The sequence below is a fragment of the Spodoptera frugiperda genome, chromosome 4 (genome assembly GCF_023101765.2).
Source record: "Spodoptera frugiperda isolate SF20-4 chromosome 4, AGI-APGP_CSIRO_Sfru_2.0, whole genome shotgun sequence".
Taxonomy (NCBI): Eukaryota; Metazoa; Arthropoda; class Insecta; order Lepidoptera; family Noctuidae; genus Spodoptera; species Spodoptera frugiperda.
This window is the reverse complement of record NC_064215.1, coordinates 2,908,074-2,918,407: the sequence shown is the minus strand read 5'-3', so window position 1 is coordinate 2,918,407 and position 10,334 is coordinate 2,908,074. Positions and strand designations below refer to the sequence as shown.

The 10,334-nt window shown below is 42.5% G+C and overlaps 1 long non-coding RNA gene across 1 annotated transcript; it reads left to right on the top strand.

Annotated features, from left to right (window-relative positions):
* Positions 1 to 1,872: 1,872 nt before the first annotated feature.
* On the top strand, positions 1,873 to 5,123 carry LOC126910669 (uncharacterized). Its single transcript, XR_007705294.1, has 2 exons — positions 1,873 to 2,052; positions 2,084 to 5,123. It is a non-coding gene; the product is annotated as an uncharacterized LOC126910669 (long non-coding RNA).
* Positions 5,124 to 10,334: the final 5,211 nt, after the last annotated feature.

Genomic DNA, 10,334 nt, shown 5'->3' with positions numbered 1-10,334 from the left:
CAACCTCTTTATGAGGACAGTGACATATTATAAAGGCTGGTCATCACTCACTGGAGTTAATTAACCTCACCTATCCTACGTCACGTCAGGTTACGTCATGAAGTCACCACGACAACACCTTACCCTTAAACAAATTGCCACATACCCTCTATGTCACCCTAATATTTCTTAGAACCCTACACTCTATCATTTCAAGTGTGCCATGTTAATAATAAAATTATACCAGACATAAAATTATGGTATATAGCGCAAAACTATACTTAATAAACAGATAGACACTACAATACTACAAAAACAAGCCGCCATTCACACAACAATCATTCTGATTTTATTATAACTTTCGTGAGACATACTAAATTAATTATTATGTTATCGGCTTACTCACGTACTGTTTTGACGAGGAACTCGACTAGTTTCATCAGTAGCATTCCGCGACACACGACGCGGCGATTGTCGCGGAATGCTGCTCATGAATATGAGCTTCTAGCATGGCTTGAAACTAGTCAAGTTCCTCGTCAAAACAGTACGTGAGTAAGCCGATAACATAATAATTAACAATCATTCTTAGCAAAGTACTAGGAGACACAGTCTTCTTCACAAACATTTCAGAATCCGATCAACTACAGCCATCCCAAACACAGACACCACACACCACTCAATCAACCATCACACAGACCTCACAATCCACAACTGGCATTCAATTTATATCTACACAAAATTCAGAACAACACACACACAGAGTCAATACTCAAGAAGTAAGCAGAAGAGGAAGGAGGAGAATTATTAATTAATACTTAGTAGGGGGCAATGAGCACCGTTTTCCTGCGGGCCTCGGGACACGGTGCTCCTTTTCACCTGGGGCCTTAGTCTGCTATTACAATTGTGTCAGAATGGTCGATCACTGAGCAGTGCGAGAGAGACGGAGCTATGAAGGTTGTATAGCTCCGTCCCTCTCGCACTGCCTAAGACTAAGGCCCCAGGTCAAACACGAGATGGAGAGAATTCCCAACACTTAATAAACAAAGAACAAAAGATAATGTCATCATCGACGTCCACTACAGAACATGTCGGTCGGAGTGTGATCACACTGTCTGCTACGGACTAAATATTTTGTCACTAGTGTGTAATCTAATCACTGATAATTAGGGTAATATTGATATTTTCAGATAGCGAGATAAGTGCGAAAGTGTTATCGCATGCAACGTGAACGATCAAACTAGGTTGAAGAGAGTTTTAGATAAGATAACGCTTATCACTAAGGGTAACGAATCGTTACCCTTTACTTTTAAATAAATAAATATATAAAAATATATAACGAGTAGCGTTTGATGTGGGCTGTAGCTTACGTCTGAGTGACGACTAAATACTCTGAAATAAGTAAATTATCATATCAATGGTAATTAGGTTTGTAACACGCCGCCTTTTCGTAAGCATCGTACACGGTGAGCGGGAAAGCCACCGCTCGCCCGCGGTCTTACCGCGCATGCGCCGCGCGCGACGCGCGCGCCACCCGATCGCCGAGGGACGCGGACGCGGACGACGCCACAGTCCGCCTCCGCTCGCCATCGCGTGATACACGAATCGCTACCTCTCATATGTAACTGTGTTCTAATGTACCTATTTCCTCATTTTACTATATTAGTGTAACGTTTTAATGTGAATATGAATAGACATTTATAGAAGACTTTGGTTTCATTCAATTCGCCCACAAAATCACCTAACTAACTGTTTACAGGTTTATATTAATATTGATAATTTCAGATAGCGAGATAAGTACGAAAGTGTTATCACATGCAACGTTACAACAGCCTTTGAATAAATGTCTCGCATTTGGTATCAGACAGTCTGCTTGTGGCCACGGTCCGAGGAAGATACTCGTGTTTGTCAATACCCAATTGTATATTCTACATCAGGGGTGGCCAACAGGTCGATCGCGATCGACCTGTCGATCCCGAGAGCATTTTTGACCGATCGCGGACCAGAAATTAAGAAAAAACTTCAAAGTTTTTGGTACTATGTAGTATGTGTACACATAAATATTTTGTATAAAAGGTCGATCGCGAAGAACTTTTAGAAAAAAAAGGTCGATCGCGACGAACTTTTAGAAAAAAAGTCGATCGCGAATACATATAAGTTGGCCACCCCTGTTCTACATGTTCTTATAATATTACGATGGTCCTATTTACTCGCATGCAGTCGGTCTGTGTGCTGTCGGTCTGTCTGTCTGTTAAATCAACGACATCGTTTGAAATTCTAAAGTGTACAAATTTTTCCTGTTTGTGTTTGTACCTGGGTTTTATTGGACCATGTAGCGAAGTAACTGCTGTCCGGGCCACTTCGCTACAATCCGACTAACGCAAGATCGACATTAATTTTAATATCGATCTTATATATATTAAATAAAAAACTCAAATATTGTGCAAAATCGATATTAATTTTCTATGCCGATGAAATAAAATACTCGAATGTTCTTTTTTCTTATCAAAATGATTCATTAAAGAGTAGGTGTAGTGGTCGCGAGTGCGGCTGGTGAGAACGATGTCACAGATTTCCTTAATTTTAGGTTGTTACTGTTGTTACCGAGGAATTACGATGACCCTAGAAAACAAGACATCACTAAAATGTCCACGGGGAGTGTAGTTAGGAGTTAGGACTAGCAGTATTGCCACTTGGAATGGCAACGCTTAGCCTAACCTCTGTTCTAGCAACAGACCAGCTCTGTGGTCTCGAGAAACATTGATCAGGCAGGCGAGAGTCGACAAAATGTTTCACAAAATGTCTGAACAACAGAATCCACGTTGTGCTCGGTGGTGCTCGGTGCTTCTCTGTGTGAGGAGAGGCCAGTGTCGCGTGTGGCAGTTACAGCTCGGTTGCTGGTTTATACGTACTTCTTATCTGCTTTCCATTACTATCAGGTCTTAAACATTGATAAAACATTTGGTCGACGCGGTGTTGTGTAAACTCAAGTTTCTTACGGGAAGCCAACATCGTCGTATGAACAAATTCTGCGCCGACACACGAGCGTTTTATCGCGACCGATAACCGCGGCCGCGTGGCGACGACGAGGCTCGCACTGTGATGACTCGTTAATCAGAAATGCCTTGGTACGATGTGTTGTGGACGACGAGTAGAGTGCGCGGCGCGGCACTGCCGCCGCTACCACCGCGCCGCGCGCTGCACCGTTTATCACGATCGACACACCGCGTGCGCGGGACGACGAAATCATGAAACTGTTCTGGTTTAGGATGGTACATGTTTTACAAAATTATTGTTTTCATAAAAATAAATTCAACGCTTTAAAACTTCTTACATTGTTTTTATTACCTAGTATTAATTTAATTTTGTATGACTTGTCTCGATGAGAACCATCATCGTCAGCTGCGACCGTTGTTGTCCAAACTCAAAACTGTATCCACTTTGGTTGATGCTGAATGCAGAAACCTGTGCCGACACATGTACTCGTTCGTATGCGGCGCAAGTTATCAATTTTGGTCTGCACGTCAAGATTATGTTCGCTAAACGTTTTAAGTTCACATAAGACATGTCCAAGTCGCCAATATTTTGATCGACGACCACCCCGGCATAATATTGGCCGGACCACTTCGATGAATCTATCGCCACTTGTTTTTGTTTTTTTTTGTATCGTATCAATGGTAATTAGGGTAATATTGATAATTTCAGATAGCGAGATAAGTGCGAAAGTGTTATCACAAGCACGTTGCATGTCGCAGCCTTTGAATGAATACATTTGGTAGCTTGAAACCTTGATAAAACATTTTAGGTATATGGTACATGGCGCAGCACGCTCGCTCATGAATCTTTATCGTTACGTCGTTTTCGGTTTCTTTCTTCACATTACGTTGTTTGTGCTGGATGCTCCTTATTGCACATACTGAAGTACGACATTACATACAGGTACATTAAGTTGAGCATCGTTCGACGTTGAAGTTGACGAGGAGTTCGTGAAAATTCATTGTCACAGTGAGGATGATGAGATCCCCGACAATGTACCCCCCAACTATGTGTGCATCTATCGTTTCATCCATCAAATTGTTACATATTGCGTTAAACTCATTATGCAATAGGAACCCTAATGATGGCCGCTTTGGTCGACGCGACCGCTGTTGTCCAAACTTAAGTTTCTTACGGGAAGCCAACATCGTCGTATAAACAAAATCTGCGCCGACACACGGGCGCGCCGCAAGTTAGTTTTATAGAGCTCGCAAACTTATGATGAGTAACGTGATACATAGAAGCGTTCCGTTCGCATCTGTCGCGGTTGATGAGCTGACCGTAAGTGAGCGGCGCGCGTAGCACCGTCTTATCGCGACCGATAACCGCGGCCGCGTCTCGACGACGAGGCTCGCACTGTGATGACTCGTTAATCAGAAATGCCTTGGTACGATGTGTTGTGGACGACGAGTAGAGTGCGCGGCGCGGCACTGCCGCCGCTACCACCGCGCCGCGCGCTGCACCGTTTATCACGATCGACACACCGCGTGCGCGGGACGACGAAATCATGAAAATGTTTACAGTTGACTCGATGGCCGACATGATGATTGGTGTGTATTGCTGCAAACTGGCGACCAAGTTTAAGTCTACTTGAAGCAGGTTCGATGTGGTCGCAAAACCAAGCGATGTCGGTTATCTTGTTACGTGTTAGTATAAAAGCTGATTGCATCTATTTCTCTGTTTAGTTAATTAGAGGTCGTAGATAAGTTGGTGCATACTGAGCAAGCATCTCAAATCATGAACGAGGAAGTCTATTTCGCTGAAGACTACCTGTTGCTTGATCCAAACTGTGTGAAGCAACACACGCAGCCTTCTCTAAAGACACTGGCGTTAGCGCGGAGAATGGTCTCGCGCGAGGCGGACACAGCGGTCGACCCGAGCGACTGCCGCGTGGTCCTCATGCACTGCAACGGGTTGTGTGATCCACACCGCGTTGATACATTCACACCTTGGTGACACTCACCGCGCTCGGCTGACGATCCTGACGACGAGACAACGTGTGTCGAGGCGTTCATCGAGTACAGCATCATGTTCGGCGGCGACGTGGTCGCATGTTGTACTAAATAAATGTTTATTACAAATTACATAAAAATATATTTGCTCTAAGATTTCTTAATTGTTTTTTATTTGCTAGTATTAGACCCTAACCGAAAGTCAAGTCAGTGTTGAATTTTGTTCATCGATTTTGATGTTGAATGCAGAGACCTGCGCCGGCACATGTTCGCGGTGCAAGTTGTTAATTTAGTTCCGTGCGTCAAGATTATGTTTGCTAAACGTTTTAAGTTTACATAAGACATGTCCAAGTCATATGTTTTGATCGCGCGCCGACCGCCCCGGCATAATATCGGCCGGACCACTTCAATGATTCTCTCGCCACGTGGTTTTGGTTTCTTTGTATTTCAGTAATTACATGAAACACACTTTTTGTTACGGCGCCCGGCTTGCCGAAACGATAACTAACTAGCAAGCTAATGAAGCCGTCGTTGTCACGTCCCAAACCGTTCGCGATCTTGACGCTTAAGTTGTTGATTTATAACATCCAAGAGGAATGTATGGATGACAAAAGTATTACTGATACCCATAGATTCGTACCACGCGATCGTTGTGAGTCGCGTCAAACGTCGCGACGTACGGCACGGCGAAGTCGATGTGTTACACTTCGGTGGACCTGATGGTAGAACCTGCGTCGCACAGACGGTCTGTGTGCTGTCGGTCTGTTAGTCTGTTAAATCAACGACATCGTTTGAAATTCTAAAGTGTACAAATTTTTCCTGTTTGTGTTTGTACCTGGGTTTTATTGGACCATGTAGCGAAGTAACTGCTGTCCGGGCCACTTCGCTACAATCCCACTAACGCAAGATCGATATTAATTTTTTATATATTAAATAAAAAACTCAAATATTGTGCAAGATCGATATTAATTTTCTATGCCGATGAAATAAAATACTCGAATGTTCTTTTTTCTTATCAAAATGATTCATTAAAGAGTAGGTGTAGTGGTCGCGAGTGCGGCTGGCGAGAACGATGTCACAGATTTACTTAATTTTAGGTTGTTACTGTTGTTACCGAGGAATTACGATGACCCTAGAAAACAAGACATCACTAAAATACCGACGGAGTGCGTAGTTAGGAGTTAGGACTAGCAGTAATGCCACTTGGAATGGCAACGCTTAGCCTAACCTCTGTTCTATGTAACAGACAGTTGCCAGGTTCGATTCACCGACTAAAGACATTCTGATAATAATGTATCGACAAGTGATATCACAGCGAGTTTGGCAACGACAAATACTTGGTCAGCCGTGTTCGATCTCGTTTTCGTTGCGGGGATCAAGTCAACAAAGATTTAAGACTTATTTAGTATAATACTAGCGGACCCGACAAGACGTTGTCCTGTCTACACGTTAATTTGAAAATTTTAAACTTTTTTAATAAGCTAAAACATTCTGGACCTTTTTGATGAAAATTATTATTCAAATGTTATGACAATATCTAACGTCATTAATATTTGACACTACGATGGTAGCGCCGTCCGTCGGATCACGATGTAAAACATTCCAAAATCAACAACTACTAATAAATTAAAAATTAATTAAAAAAACTTTGTCCAGCGGACAAAATTGTGAATCTAAACCATTCTCAGATCCTCTTGAACACACACAAAAAGTTTCATCAAAATCCGTCTAGTCGTTTAAGAGGAGTTCAGTGACATACACACGTACAGAAGAATTATATATATAAAGATTTGTATAATGTTTTAAATGGTTTTTACAATTACCCAGATCATGTAACTCGAGAGCTTTACCTTCTAAATTTTAAAAGATAATCTAACATTGAGTAATCGCGAATTGAAAACCGTACGCGACCACCGATTCACCGACTAAAGACATTCTGATAATAATGTATCGACAAGTGATATCACAGCGAGTGACGCACGGCAGCTGACGAGCTCGCCGCGTACTTATTGTATGTGAACACTCTAGTTGATGCCATCGGTGCTTACTCATGGATCACTACGAGTAGCGTTTGATGTGAGCTGCAGCTTACGTTTAATTTGTAGGTGTGTTTGTGGGGAAAGTAATTGAAGGTTTCCTTATATTGCTAATTATCTATTTGGAACACTTATAATATTAATTACGTTTTATACAGTTCTTTGTACCGAAAACAATATAGAGTAGCAAAATGTCTTTGAGAATGACATGATATATTGTATTAGCATTTATTTTCTAGCTCACGTTACACACGCAACGTTTCAACTATGTTGCTCGGAGAATAGCCACGACTGAATAATCTGAAATTAGTAAGTTATCGTATCAATGGTAATTAGGTTTATATTAATATTGATAATTTCAGATAGCGAGATAAGTGCGAAAGTGTTATCACATGCAACGTTACCACAGCCTTTGAATAAATGCCTCGCATTTGGTATCAGACAGTCTGCTAGTGGCCACGGTCCGAGGAAGATACTCGTGACATTGATCGTGTTTGTCAATACCCAATTGTATATTCTACATGTTCTTATAATATTATGATGGTCCTATTTACTCGCATGCAGACGGTCTGCGTGCTGTCGGTCTGTCTGTCTGTTAAATCAACGACATCGTTTGAAATTCTAAAGTGTACAAATTTTTCCTGTTTGTGTTTGTACCTGGGTTTTATTGGACCATGTAGCGAAGTAACTGCTGTCCGGGCCACTTCGCTACAATCCGACTAACGCAAGATCGATATTAATTTTAATATCGATCTTGCGTTCGATTAAATAAAAAACTCAAATATTGTGCAAAATCGATATTAATTTTATCTATGCCGATTAAATAAAATACTCGAATGTTCTTTCTTATCAAAATAATTCATTAAAGAGTAGGTGTAGTGGTCGCGAGTGCGGCTGGTGAGAACGATGTCACAGATTTACTTAATTTTAGGTTGTTACTGTTGTTACCGAGGAATTACGATGACCCTAGAAAACAAGACATCACTAAAATATCGACGGAGTGCGTAGTTAGGAGTTAGGACTAGCAGTATTGCCACTTGGAATGGCAACGCTTAGCCTAACCTCTGTTCTAGCAACAGACCAGCTCTGTGGTCTCGAGAAACATTGATCAGGCAGGCGAGAGTCAGACGGCGGTTTCACAAAATGTCTGAACAACATATTCAACGTTGTGCTCGGTGGTGCTCGGTGCTTCTCTGTGTGAGGAGAGGCCTGTGCCGCGTGTGGCAGTTACAGCTCGGCTGCTGGCTTTATACGTACTTCTTATCAGCTTTTCATTACTATCAGGTCTTAAACCTTGATAAAACATTTTAGGTACATGGTACATGGCGTAGCACGCTCGCCCATGAATCTTTATCGTTACGTGGTTTTCGGTTTCTTTCTTAACATTACGTTGTTTGTGCTGGATGATCCTTATTACACATACTGTGAAGTACGACATTACATACAGGTACATTAAGTTGAGAATCGTTCGACGTTGAAGTTGACGAGGACTTCGTGAAAATTCATTGTCACAGTGAGATCCACGACATAAACACAACCAAATCATATCTATCGTTTCATCCATCAAATTGTTACATGTTGCGTTAAACTCATTATGCAATGGGAACCCTAATGATGGCCGCTTTGGTCGACGCGGTGTTGTGTAAACTCAAGTTTCTTACGGGAAGTCAAAATCGTCGTATGAACAAAATCTGCGCACACACGGGCGCGCCGCAAGTTAGTTTTATAGAGCTCGCAAACTTACGATGAGTAACATGGCTACATTGAAACGTTCCGATCGCATCTGCCGCGGTTGATGAGCTATGGGGCCTTAGTCTGCTATTACAATTGTGTCAGAATGGTCGATCAAGAGGGACGGAGCTATACAACCTACATAGCTCCGACCCTCTCGCACTGCTCAGTGATCGACCATTCTGACACAATTGTAATAGCAGACTAAGCCCCTGACCGTAACGTAAGTGAGCGGCGCGCGTAGCACCGTTTTATCGCGACCGATAACCGCGGCCGCGTGACGACGAGGCTCGCACTGTGATGACTCGTTAATCAGAAATGCCTTGGTACGATGTGTTGTGGACGACGAGTAGAGTGCGCGGCGCGGCACTGCCGCCGCTACCACCGCGCCGCGCGCTGCACCGTTTATCACGATCGACACACCGCGTGCGCGGGACGACGAAATCATGAAACTGTTCTGGTTTGCAGTAGATTCGATGGCCGACATGATGATTGGTGTGTATTGCTGCAAACTGGCGACCAAAAGTTTAAGTCTACTTGAAGCATTAGCAGATTCAAGGAAATGTTTACGCGATGTTTATAGAACATAAAAGCCGCGCTTTGAAATTGAATAGTATGACACCGTAACCGACCAGCCAATCAACGACAATAAGCAGTTCGATAATAAATTGATAAGTGACGTCACAGCGAGCGACGCGCGGCAGCTATCAAACTCACTGCGCCTTAGCGCGAATATTTCGTAATATATTCTATAATACCTTTCAATAACGATTAACACGAATGTAAAACAAAACTTAAGTAAAAGTTTCGTCTTAGTACCTTATACTTACTGTTTAATATTTTCCAACATTCTGCAACCATTTGGAATGCATTAGACGAAAAATGCGTTGAAATTTTCGCGAACTCGTTGTGGGTAACCAAGTTCATATAGAAGCATGTAGTATCGCTAAACTCGTCATTAAACTGATGCGCTTGGCCAGTGTGAGTCACTCGGCGTCGTCGTCGGCGCCGGCGAAACGAATGGCGAGTTCGTCGACAGCGCGCGCCACGCGCTGCGCCCATCGCCACGTCATCCGCCATCGTGTCATGTACGGCCGTAGACCAAACTCGTCGTACGCATTGATTCCCACGATAGCGTCCGGTACTCTTGTTCAATAGACGTTCGTGTCGAACGCTATTTCCACTTCGCGCGGGAATATTTTCCACGCTAGCCGAATGGTACTCAGACCAAAGATTTACACGTATAGCGAATATAATTCAATCATAGCATCCATAGTAGTGCGCCTACTCTGTAACCTAGGAATCATGTATCCATAATTCCATAACCCTACTTTCTTATGCTACTACAAATTGCACAATAATCACTTCATTTTCTTTGTCACTATCATGTACTATATATGTTATACCAAGGTATTTTAGGACAGTCGCCCTCCACACTCTGTCTGAACAAGTTGTATTAAATAATTATTCAATATACACTTACTGAAGCTTTGTCTAAAGTTATTCTCCACTAAACTGAACTCCACACATCCATCTTCTCCCATTGCAATACAACCTTCAACGAGGAGTCAAAGTAGGAACATGTCACGTCAATTTATTATTA